At 42.2% G+C, this 12544-nt stretch overlaps 1 protein-coding gene across 1 annotated transcript in view; it reads right to left on the reverse strand.

The window, feature by feature from the left end:
• Positions 1-12544, reverse strand: part of LOC126284788 (transcription factor SUM-1) — a 515007-nt gene that overhangs the window by 134941 nt on the left and 367522 nt on the right. The window lies entirely within an intron of this gene.

A 12544-nucleotide genomic window follows, 5' to 3' on the forward strand; every position in this document is an offset into this window, starting at 1 on the left:
AATAACTCCGCTTTAGCGGCACAGTCGTCGATAACAGTACCATCGGCACTGCGCAGCGAAGGTGTTGACTGCGTCTTGCCGCTTGTGTACTTTACATACGACCAGAATTTCTTCGGATTTTCTACCAAATTTCGAGACAATGTTTCGTTGTGGAACCTATTAAAGGCATCTCGTATTGAAGTCCGTGCCAAATTTCGCGCGTCTGTAAATTTTAGCCAATCTTCGGGATTTCGCGTTCTTCTGAACTTCGCATGCTTTTTCCGTTGCCTCTGCAACAGCGTTCGGACCTGTTTTGTGTACCACGGGGGATCCGTTCCATCTCTTACCAATTTATGTGGTATGAATCTCTCAATTCCTGTTGTTACTATGAATTTGAGCCACATCTCGTCTACATTTGCATAGTCAGTTCGGAAGAAATGGAGATTGTCTCTTAGGAAGGCTTCTAGTGAAACTTTATTCGCTTTTCTAAATAAAATTATTTTTCGTTTGTTTCTGGTGGATTAGGAAGAAACGGTATTGAGCCTACATACAACGACCTTGTGATCACTAATCCCTGTATCAGTCATGATGCTCTGTATCAGCCCTGGATTGTTTGTGGCTAAGAGGTCAAGTGTGTTTTCGCACCCATTTACAATTCGCGTGGGTTCGTGGACTAACTGCTCGAAATAATTTTCAGAGAAAGCATTTAGGACAATCTCGGAAGATGTTTTCTGCCTACCACCGGTTTTGAACAAATGGCAACTGCTTAACTTTGAGTGTATAAGAGCAAGTGGACACTCTCAATATAAAGATAATGTCAACATAGCATAGGAAGTGTTGCCCTAGTTATACATTATGATAGATACTTACAAATTAAATTAAGAGAAACTTAGAATTCATGTAAGAGACAAAGAAAATAAAAAGAAAGAATGCTGTGGCCACCTACACAGGTATGTGCAGATCCGATGACTTCCGAGGGACTCACATAACAGTGTGTGTGATGTAGGATAGTATAGGGACAACACGTTTGGAAGGAGGTGTAGTTGTGGTTAGTCGGCAAACATCGAATTACTCCAAGGCTGAGAGTAACATATCGAGTAATGTAAGGTAGAAGTTATTTACTTTGAACTTGAGTCAATTCCTTTTATTTTATATCTTCTTTACATAATTCTTACCTTTCAAACTTTCTGTTTTATTCCTGCGTTAATATTTCCATTTGTTGATGTTAACATGATTTATTACTACACACATAATATAAAACATTGTATGTCAGCCTGGTTGTGAATATGTCCGACCTGTTTTAGAGTTACAGATAACAGGTTTAAAATTCGTGGCAATAAATTGAACTGAACTGAATTTAAAGCATCCACGTTAACAGAAAGGCAAGATGGTGTGAGTTGGTTTCTACATGTTACTCTATGTTAACAATCGTCCAGTTCTACCGAAAGAAATTTCTAAATTTTTCGTTTCTCTGAATTATATTATAGTTGTTGTTCGCTTTACTGGTAACACTTTGTAATATGGCCTCAGCCTCTTGAGTTTCTCCAGCGTTTTTGCCTTTCAAGATGTTTTTAAGTAGCTGTCACGTCAAATTAGGTATACTGCTGATTTAGTTTTTCTAATATAAATGCGTAGGTTTCCGCGGCCTTTTCTAGTCTGTACCATGTTGATCAACGCCTTTCTCTCTTTAATTTATTGTATACACATCTCTATTGGTTCTACTTCTTTTCTTTTCTTGTTTCTCTTCAACCTACATGATCATAGCTTAAAATTCTACAACTAAATATCTTGATGAATCTCGAAGTTTGTTAAAAAAATTATTCTTATTTTTCAATACTTGTTTAGTCATTGCAATTCTTGCTTCAGTATCCACTATAGTTGTGTTGCGATCTGTTACTGTACTTCCCAAGTCGCAAAGTTCGTTTACTTGCAACAGTATTTTATTTCCTGTTTTAGTGTTTGCCCTTACTTTTCTGTTCGATTTATATGTCAGCACTATATTAGTTTTGTTTGTGTTTACTTTGTGTTTCTATTTGTCCAAGGCATGGGACCAAATTTTTAACACATAGTTCATGTCCTTTGCAGAATCTGCTAAGACTTCCATATCACCAACACCAGAATGCAATGTGTTTGTTTACCACCGATTTTAATTCCTTTTGTGGCGCTCTTAATTCTTTGTATTTAACTATCTACAAATGTATTAAATGAATGCGGAGAGAGGTGGCAGTCTTGTCGGTTACCTCTTCTTATTCTAGCGTAGATCTTAGTGCCCCTGATACTTAGGGACTTCACAAATTTAGTTACACTCATCGTCCCATGGTAAGACAATGTGCCGCATTGTCAGAAGGGAGTACAGGTTCTGGGTTTTCCTGAAGACACAGTTCTGCTACGGCTAGGATAACAGCTACAACAGTGTCCGAGTCAAATGGAAACGTATTCCAAAGCTGAAGTATGGGAGACAGTACGATTCGTGTGAGCAACGCTCATAAATGTCACACACTATCACCGCGAATTCAGGTGGTATATGGACCAAGTGCCATGTCGCCTCCAGCTGCAGTTAGGTGATGTGCTCACACCGTTAACCGAGGCCGCGCAGAGGTGGTCGATGCTGACTGAAGAAGCCACGTTTTGCATCGTGCGATTTCCATTGTTTCGGCAAGATGAAAGAACAGCTGCCGGAATAAGGTTCTCGAATGGCACCGTGACCAAGGAGCGGATTTATGTCGTCGAATGATTGAACGTTTGGCAGAAAATTTCGGCCATTGTTTAAAGAGACTCGATAACTGTTGAACAATAATTTCACCTATCTGCCATTCTGAAGTTTAGTGCAGCATTCTATAAGTTACTTGGTCTGCCGTAATAACGTATGACTTAACGTTTGGACTCTATTTCCGTACTATGCTTTTTATTTGGATTAAAAAGAATCTTTTATTTCTCTAGCGCAATCCAATTTATTCAATTTTTAAACAGTATCTTCCAACCGACTTTATCAGGAAACTTCTCTAGGCGCGTGGCGTACGTTGCCCTGTTCACCTCACTTCTTCATTCTGTTGTCTGTTGCTGCGCGAGTGCAGTTCTCTCAGTCCCTTTCCCTGTTGCTTAATCGTAGCTTTCAGTCTTCCCTTTATAATGCTGAGAAAGACTTTTGAAGCATGGATTAGATGCTTGATTCGTACAATCATTACTACTCGCCTTTCTTTTATGTTAGACCGTCAGGTGGCACATAGCTGTAACATGGAACTAACACGATTCACGTAAGTGATGTTGACGTTTACAGCCTCTCTCTGTCCTGAGAGATGTATCTATCGTTTACATTACATCTGTGGCAGCAGTGCGGTTGTCGTGTACATTGACGATGGATTGTTCCACTGTTGTGTCAATATTTCTCTTCACATTCACGAACGTGTTTGTAACGAGACGCTTTCTCGAAATTATAACACAGAACTGTCCTTTACATTTGAACCGCACGATCCAACGTGAATGTAGCACTTTTCTGTTTGTAAATACTGCCTCACTGAAGAGGAAATTAGATAGCTTGTATTTGAGTGAGGTTTATACACATTGATTCAAAATCCATTTTACAAACTTCTAAGTATTGTAGAGGTTACGTAGTAGATGAAGTTCTGGTAAGGAACACACTTCTGGAAATGTTCCGTCTGGACGTAAAATCACTTTGAGGATCGGATCGCTTCCAAACCTCCAGTTTCACGGTACGGACATGGCGGGGACGGTCTAACTTTCGTGCTGTAGGAGAACATGGGCGACGTTGCGACTCAAGTCCTCGGGTAGTTTTCCACGGAGGACGTCCTCTTCAAAGTCTAGAGGGCGGCGCGGAGCGTCCGTAGAGCAGCACAGCCAGCCTTCCCAGTGGCGAAGGTATCGACGTCTCGCAGCCGTTGTTGTGGTCGCACGAAGGTGATATGTGGCGTCGTAATTACAAGAGGGACTCTTCTCATCTTTTGTGCGTACCACGACGTGGGAGTTTTGAGAGTAATCCGATCTTCAAACTTACTCTAAAACAAAACGGTATATTTCGGGACATGAGTTTCTCATCAAAACATCAGCTGCTAAGACCCTTCTACAAAACCCTACAAACACGTAACAGCAATTTTGAATCAGCCTCTGTAGGTAGGTGATCTAACAACTCAGTACTCATGCACTGCGAGGAGAGCATCGATTCTACATGTTTCGAACCTCTCGTTCTTACTTTAATACAGTTCCTCTTTTTATATAGCTTCATGGAGGGACATGCGCTTACATGAAAGCCACGTAATTATTTCTTCATTCGGACAGGAAAAAGGCTCGTGATGGACTAACTTTAACATACACTACTGGTGACTGAAATTGCTACACCAAGAAGAAATGCAGATGATAAACGGGTATTCATTGGAAAAACATTTTATACTAGGACTGACATGTGATCACATTTTCACGCAGTTTAGGTGCATAGATCCTGAGAAATCAGTATCCAGAAAACCACCTCTGAGCGAAATAACGGCCTTGATACGCCTGGGCGTTGAGTCAAACAGAGCTTGGATGGCGTGTACAGGTACAGCTGCCCATGCAGCTTCAACGCGATACCACAGTTCATCAAGAGTAGTGACTGGCGTATTGTGACGAGCCAGTTGCTCGGCCACCATTGACGACACGTTTTCAATTTGTGAGAGATCTGAAGAATGTGCTGGCCAGAGCAGCAGTCGAATACTTTCTCTATCCAGAAAGGCCCGTACAGGACCTGCAACATGCGGTCGTCCATTATCCTGGTGCTATGTAGGGTTCCGCGGGCATCGAATGAAGGGTAGAGCCACCGGTCGTAACACATCTGAAATGTAACGTCCACTGTTCAAAGTGTGGTTAATGCGAACAAAAGGTGACCGAGACGTGTAACCAATGGCACCCCATACCACCACGCCTGGTGATTCGCCAGTATGGTTATGACGAATACACGCTTCCAATGTGCATTCCCCGCGATGTTGCCAAACACGGATGCGACTATCATGATGCTGTAAACAGAGAAAATAACGTTTTGCCATTCGTGCACTCAGGTTCGTCATTGAGTACAGCATCGCAGGCTCTCTTGTCTGTGATGCAGCGTCAAGGGTAACCGCATCCATGGTCTCCGAGTTGATAGTCCATGCTGCTGCAAACGTCATCGAACTGTTCGTGCAGATGGTTGTTGTCTTGTAAACGTCCCCTTCTGCTGACTTAGGGATCAAGACGTGGCTGCACGATCCGTTACAGGCATGCGGATAAGAAGCCTGTCATCTCGACTGCTTGTGATACGAGACCGTTGGGATCCAGCACGGCGTTCCGTATTACCCTCCTGAACCCACCGATTCCATATTCTGCTAACAGTCATTGGATCTCGACCAACGCGAGCAGCAACGTCGCGATACGGTACACTGCAATCTCGATAAGCACAATCCGACCTTTATCAAAGTCGGAAACGTGATGGTACGCATTTCTCCTCCTTATACGAGGCATCACAACAACGTTTCACCAGGCAACGCCGGTCAACTGCTGTTTCTGTATGAGAAATCGGTTGGAAACTTTTCTCATGTCAGCACGCTGTAGGTGTCGCCACCGGCGCTAACCTTGTGTGATTGCTCAGAAAAGCTAATCATTTGCATATCACAGCATCTTCTTCCTGTCGGTTAAATTTCGCGTCTGTGGCATGTCATCTTCGAGGTGTAGCAATTTTAATGGCCATAGTGTAATTATGATCGTAATCAGAATGTTGCGTCCTATTCACACCACCACCATACACTGTAGTAGCTCGCTTTCCTCTTAAATCATGCAATAAGCATGTATTCTTATCATCACTCCAAAAGTGACGAGCAGTGCATAACAAGGGCACATGTATCTCATCAACATGTATAACAGACTTCCAGATATTATCGAGCTTATCAGTAGTTCGCAAATAATGCTGCCAATATTTATGAATTTTTTTTCGTTCCTCTTTCATACTTTCCGCTTTGTACCGTTTTTCTCCGTCAATAACTTCCGTGGAACACACATACCTAATTAAAGTGGTCTTTCTTTTTTTCAGAATTGAGAGCAATGATCGCTACGTTGGTTGTTCACCATTTATATTGGGAATATGGTGGAGCAGCTGCTCGTAAGCCGCACATCTCTGTGGTGAGTGGTGATCGACACGTGAGGCGGTGCGGAGCGAGACGCCACTGCACCGTGGATGACTGGAAACGAGTGATCTCGAGTCACGAGCTACGCTGTATCCTGTTACATTAGATTAGGTCAGATTCAGTTTTCGTTTCATAGACCCAAAAATAGCAGCAGAAAATGGTATAACGGGAGTAGGACTCGTTATGGATAGGAAGGTAGGGCAGAGAGTGTGTCGCTGTGAACAGTTCTGTGATAGGGTTATTCTTATCAGAATCGACAGCAAACCGACACAGACGACGATAGTTCAGGTATATATGCCGACGTCGCAAGCTGAAGATGAAGAGATAGAGAAAGCATATGAGGATATTGAAAGGGTAATTAGAGAGAAGAGAAAGACTAATTGAACCCTGTAATACAGTTCAGCTAGTAACAGCGAATACTCTGTTCAACAATTGCAAGATGAGGGGATGTACTTGGAAAAGTCCGGGTGACACTAGAAGATTTCTATTAGGTTACATTGTGGTCAGAGATTCTGAAATCAGGTACTGGATTTCATGGCGTACCCCGGAGCAGATATCGACTCAGATCACAATATCGTAGTGATGAAGAGTTGGCTGAAGTTTAAGAGATAAGTCAGTAAGAATCAGTTCTCAAGAAAGTGAGATACAGACGTACTGAGGAATGACGAGATACGTTTGAAATTCTCTAAAGCTAGAGACATAGCAATAATCAATAGCTCAGTAGGAAGTACAGTTGAAGAGGAATGGACATCTCTAAAAATGGTCATCACAGAAGTTGGAAAGATCGGATTGTGGAATGTCAGATCCCTTAGTCGGGTAGGTAGGTTAGAAAATTTAAAAACGTAAATGGATCAGTTAAATATAGTGGGAAATTAGTAAGTCTAGTGGCAGGATGAATAAGACTTTTGGTCAGGTGAATATAGGGTTACAAATACAAAATCAAATAGGGGTAATGCAGGATTGGATTTAATAATGCATAAAAAAATGCAGCACGGGTAAGCTACTACGAACAGCATACTGAACGCATTATTGAAGCCAATATAGACACGAAGTCTCCACAATAGTATAATTTTATATTCCAACTAGTTCCGCAGATGACGAAGAGGTTGAAGAAATGTATGATGAAATAAAAGAAGTTATTCAGATAGTGAAGGAAGACGAAAATTTAATAGTCATGGGGGACTGGAATTCAATAGTAGGAAAAGGAAGGTGAATACCGAATGGGGATAAGGAATGAAAGAGGAAGTCGCCTGGTAGAATTTTGCATAGGGAATGATTTAATCATAGCTAACACGTGGTTTAAGAATCATGAAAGAAGATTGTATACGTGGAAGAGGTTCAAAAATGGTTCAAATGGCTCTGAGCTGTATGGAACTTAACTTCTGAGGTCATCAGTCGCCTAGAACTTAGAACTACTTAAACCTAACTAACCTAAGGATACCACACACATCCATGCAGGAGGCAGGATTCGAACCTGCGACCGTAGCAGTCGCGCGGTTCCAGACTGTAGCGCCAAGAACCGTTCAGCCACTCCGGCCGGCCGTGGAAGGATTCAGATAGATTATATAATGGCAAGACACAGATTTGGGAACCAGGTTTTAAATCGTACGATATTTTCAGGTGTAGATATGGACTCTGGCAACCATCATTTGGTTATGAACTGTAGATTATGACTGAAGAAACTCCAAGAAGGTGGGAATTTAAGTAGATGGGACCTGAATATACTGAAGGACCAGAGGGTGTATAGAATTTCAGAGCGTTAGGGAACAATCTGACAAGAACGGGGGAAGGAAATTTTGGAAATTTATGGTAAGTACTATAGGACCAAACTGCATAGGTCATCTGTCCCTAGGCTTACACACTACTTAATCTAACTTAAACTAACTTACACTAAGGACAACACACACACCCATGCCCAAAGGAGGACTCGAACCTCCGACGGGGTGACCACGCGAACCGTGGCAAGCCGCCCAAGACCTCACGGCTACCCCGCGCGGCCTGGAAAGAAATACAGTAGAAGAAGAATGGGTAGCTTTCAGAGATGAAATAGTGAAGGCAGCAGAGGATTAAGTAGGTAAAAAGGCGAGGGCTAGTAGATGTCTTTGGGAAACAAAAGAGATATTGAATTGAATTGATGAAAGGAGAAAATATTAAAATGCAGAAAATGAAGCAGGCGAAAAGGATTACAAACGTCTCAAAAATGAGATCGACAGGAAGCACAAAATGACTAAGCAGGGATGACTAGACGACAAATATAAGGATATAGAGGCATATATCACTAGGGGTAGGACATAAAACATCCTACAGGATAATTAAAGAGACCTTTGGAGAAAGAGAACTACCTGTATGAATATCAAGAGCTCAAATGGAAAACGAGTTCTAAACAAAGAACGAAATGAGAAAGGTGAGAGGAGTATATTAAGAATATACACAAGGGAGATGTACTTGAGTGAAATATTATGGGAATGGAAGAGGACGTAGGTGAAGATAAAATGGTAGATATGATACTGCGTGAAGAATTTGACAGAGAACTAAAAAACGTAAGTCGAAACAAGGCTCCAGGAGTAGACAGACACCATTAGAGCTGCTGATAGCCTTTGGAGAGCCAGCCCTGACAAAACTCTATCATCTGATCAGTAAGATGTATGAGACAGGCGAAATAACTTCAGACTTCAAGAATAATATAATAATTCCAATCTCAAAGAAGGTAGGTGTCGACAGATGTGAAAATTACCAAACTATCAGTTTAATAAGTCACGGCTGCAAAATACTAACACGGATTCATTACTGACGAATGGAAAAACTGGTAAAAGCCGACCTCTGGGAAGATCAGTTTGGATTCCGTATATTTGGAACACGTGAGGCAATATTGACAATACGAATTATCTTAGATTAAGGAAAGGCAAAATTACGTTTCTATAATTTGTAGACTTAGAGGAACGTTTTGACAATGTTGACTGAAATACTCTCTTTCAAATTCTGAAGGGGTCAAATGAAGGGAGTGAAAGGCTGTTTAAAATTTGTACAGAAACATGATGGCAATTATAAGAGTCGCGGGGCATGAAGGGGAAGTAGTGGTTGAGAAGGGAGTGAGACAGGGTTGTAGCCTACCCCCAATGTTATTCAGTCTGTATATTGAGCAAGCAGGAAAGGAAACAAAAGAAAACATTTGAATGTGGAATTAAAATCCATGGAGAAGAAATAACAAGTTTGAGGTTTTCCGATGACATTGTAATTCTGACAGAGACAGCAAAGGACCTGGAAGAGCAGTTTAACGGATTAGTCAGTGCCTTGAAAGGAGGGTATAAGATGAACATCAACAAAAGCAAAACGAGGCTAATGGAATGTAGTCGCATTAAGTCGGATGATGCTGAGGGAATTAGATTAGGAAATGAGACAAAGTAGTAAAGGAGTTTTGCTATTTGGGGAGCAAAATAACTGATGATGATGGTCGAAGTAGAAAGGATATAAAATGTAGACTGGCAATGGCAAGGAAAGAGTTACTGAAGAAGAGAAATTTGTTAACATCGAGTATAGATTTAAGTGTCAGGAAGTCATTTCTGAAAGTATTTGTATGGAGTGTAGCCGTGTACGGAAGGGAAACATGTACGATAAATAGTTTAGACAAGAAGAGAATAGAAGCTTTCGAAATGTGGTGCTACAGAAAAATGCTGAATATTAGATTGGTAGATGACGTGACTAATGAAGAGGTACTGAACAGAATTGGGGAGAAGAGGGATCTATGGTACAACTTGCCTAGAAGAAGGGATCGGTTGGTAGGATATATTCTGAGGCATCAAGGGATCACCAATTCAGTATTGGAGGGCAGCATGGAGGGTAAACATCGTAGAGGGAGACCAAGAGATGAATACACTAAGCAGATTCAGAAGTATGTAAGTTTCAGTAGGTACTTGGAGATGAAGAAGCTTGCACAGGATAGAGTAGCATGGAGAGCTGCATTAAATAAGTCTCTGGACTGATGCCCGCAAAAACAACATGAAACCTGATCATTTGTCAGGCGTTTGTCAAAATAGGTGAATTCATTATAGTAAACTGGAACTTCTAATATTTACAGAATTAATACAGTGTCAGAATTAAACATAGTTATGCACTTTTATTAAATTTATCATAGAAAAGATACCTAATGTTCACTGTTGTGAACAAGTGCTCAGAACTGAAATCTAACAGAGATGTTTACTTAAGCTGATGTAACATTCGCTGTTAAGGTAGAAGGAATAGCTTACCAAAAAGTCTTTCGAACACTGTTTAAACTGTACTTTATCTAAAACCAAGTTTTTGATGGTTGCTAGCAATTTATTGAAACTATGTTTTCCTTAATATTGGGCCCCTATTTGGACCAAGGAAAGTGATTTTAGGTCTTGATGTAAATAGTTCTTGTTAATAGACTTGACACTACTTTCATTGAGGAATAAATATACTGAGAAGCAGTAGTTAGACTACGAGGTTCGTTGAACAAGTTTCTACATGATGTTCTTGAATTTACAACACAATGGGTCTTATTACACGCTTTTAGACGCTAAAAGCTTTCGCTTGGTTTGACGAGTTACTCCGGGATTTGATCCAGTATGTCATAATGGAATGAATGTAAGCAAAGTATGCATTTGTTTTTATATTTATCTCTCCTGCAAATTCTCACTGCAAATACAGACTTGTTTAGGCGCTTCAGAAATTGGGTGGTATACCCTTCGCAGCTGACTTGGCAATCCCATGTAAGGGTTTGGTTTTGAAGAATGCCTGGAGAACGTAACCTGCTAACAATGAAGTAGTCCTACGGAAGAGCTTGTGTTACGGTATTGGGGTGTTTTTCGTCGTTAGCGTCTGGTCTCCTTATTGCATCGAAGAAAAGCTATATTCCGAAGGATCTTAACACATTTTACACTTCAGAGACGATGAGTGTTGGCGTCAGTACGACACCGCACCCTGTCATAGTCCAACGTCTGTGAGGCACTGGACTGTGGACAGCAGCATTCCTGAAACGGGCAGTCCCGACATGAACCCTGTGCAACACCTGTGGGATGACTTAGAACGCGGCTTCGCTCCAGATCCAACTCCTGCCACCACTGCCCTCTGTGGTTTCGCCTCTTGAGGATCCCCAGAAGAGTTAAGACCGTCATACAGGCGAACGGTGGACACACACCATATTAATTTACAGTAGCAGTTGTCCGGATACTTCTGGGCAAATAGCATACATACTCACAGCACCAGCAACATTTAATTCAGCGAATGTGGAATGAATAGGATGGGTTACATCAGCTTCGTAGTTGATGAAGTTGTGCACAGATTTCACTCAATGTGGACGTAAAGGCAGCCACAACGGGTCTGGGTCACCTCCTTTCCCGCCCGCACAAAATCTGCCCACACCCGCTGCACGTGTTGACGTCGTGGCGGATGCTACATCTCGCTGACTATACCACCAAGAGCTGTACACCTCGGTGTGGGCAGACGCGAATAGCTCCGCAACTCGGCAAAGGTCGAGGAAGGGTCCACCAATCTGTTAGGATTCCACGTCGGTGCTGTTTAGTTAGCAGCCTATGAACTGAGCTTCAAAGCGATGAAACTAAATGTCACGTAGCGTTTGTGTTGTCCCCACAACCCTGTAAGGGTGTCCTTTTTTAATTCTGAAATGTACTGTTCAAAAATGGCTCTGAGCGCTATGGGACTTAACATCTGTGGTCATCAGTCCCCTAGAACTTAGAACTAATTAAACCTAACTAACCTAAGGACATCACACACATGCATGCCCGAGGTAGGATTTGAACCTGCGACCGTAGCTGTCGCGCGGTTCCGGACTGAGCGCCTGAACCGCTAGACCACCGCGGCCGGCTGAAATATACTGTGGTGACAGAAAGTCATGGGATGGCAATATGCACACACAAAGGTGGCGTTAGTATCGCGTACACAAGGCATAAAAGTGCAGTGCTCTGGAGGAGCTGTCATTTGTAGTCAGGTGATTCATGTGAAAAAGGTTTCCGACGTGATTATGGCGGCACGATATTAATTAGCAGAGTGTGAATTAGCAGAGTGTGAATGCGTAGTGGTAGTTGGAGTTTGACGCAATCAATTCAATATTCAGAGAGCCACAGAGTCAACAGTGCACCTAGAATATTAAATTTCAGGCATTACCTCTTAACACTGACGACGCATCGGCCTTCACATAACGACAGAGAACAGCGGCGTTTGCGTAGAATAGTCAGTGCTGACAGACAAGCAAGACTGCCTGAAGTAATCGCAGAAATCAACGTGGATCGCACTACGTTAGTACAGTGCGGCGAAGTTTGGCTACGGCAGTAGACGATCGACGCGAATGCTTTTGCTAAAAGCACGGCATCGCCTGCAGCGCCTGGCCTGGGCTCCTGACCGTATAGGTTGGACCCTGACGACTGGGAAACCGCGACTTGGTC

This window comes from Schistocerca gregaria, chromosome 8 (assembly GCF_023897955.1).
Source record: "Schistocerca gregaria isolate iqSchGreg1 chromosome 8, iqSchGreg1.2, whole genome shotgun sequence".
NCBI lineage: Eukaryota > Metazoa > Arthropoda > Insecta > Orthoptera > Acrididae > Schistocerca > Schistocerca gregaria.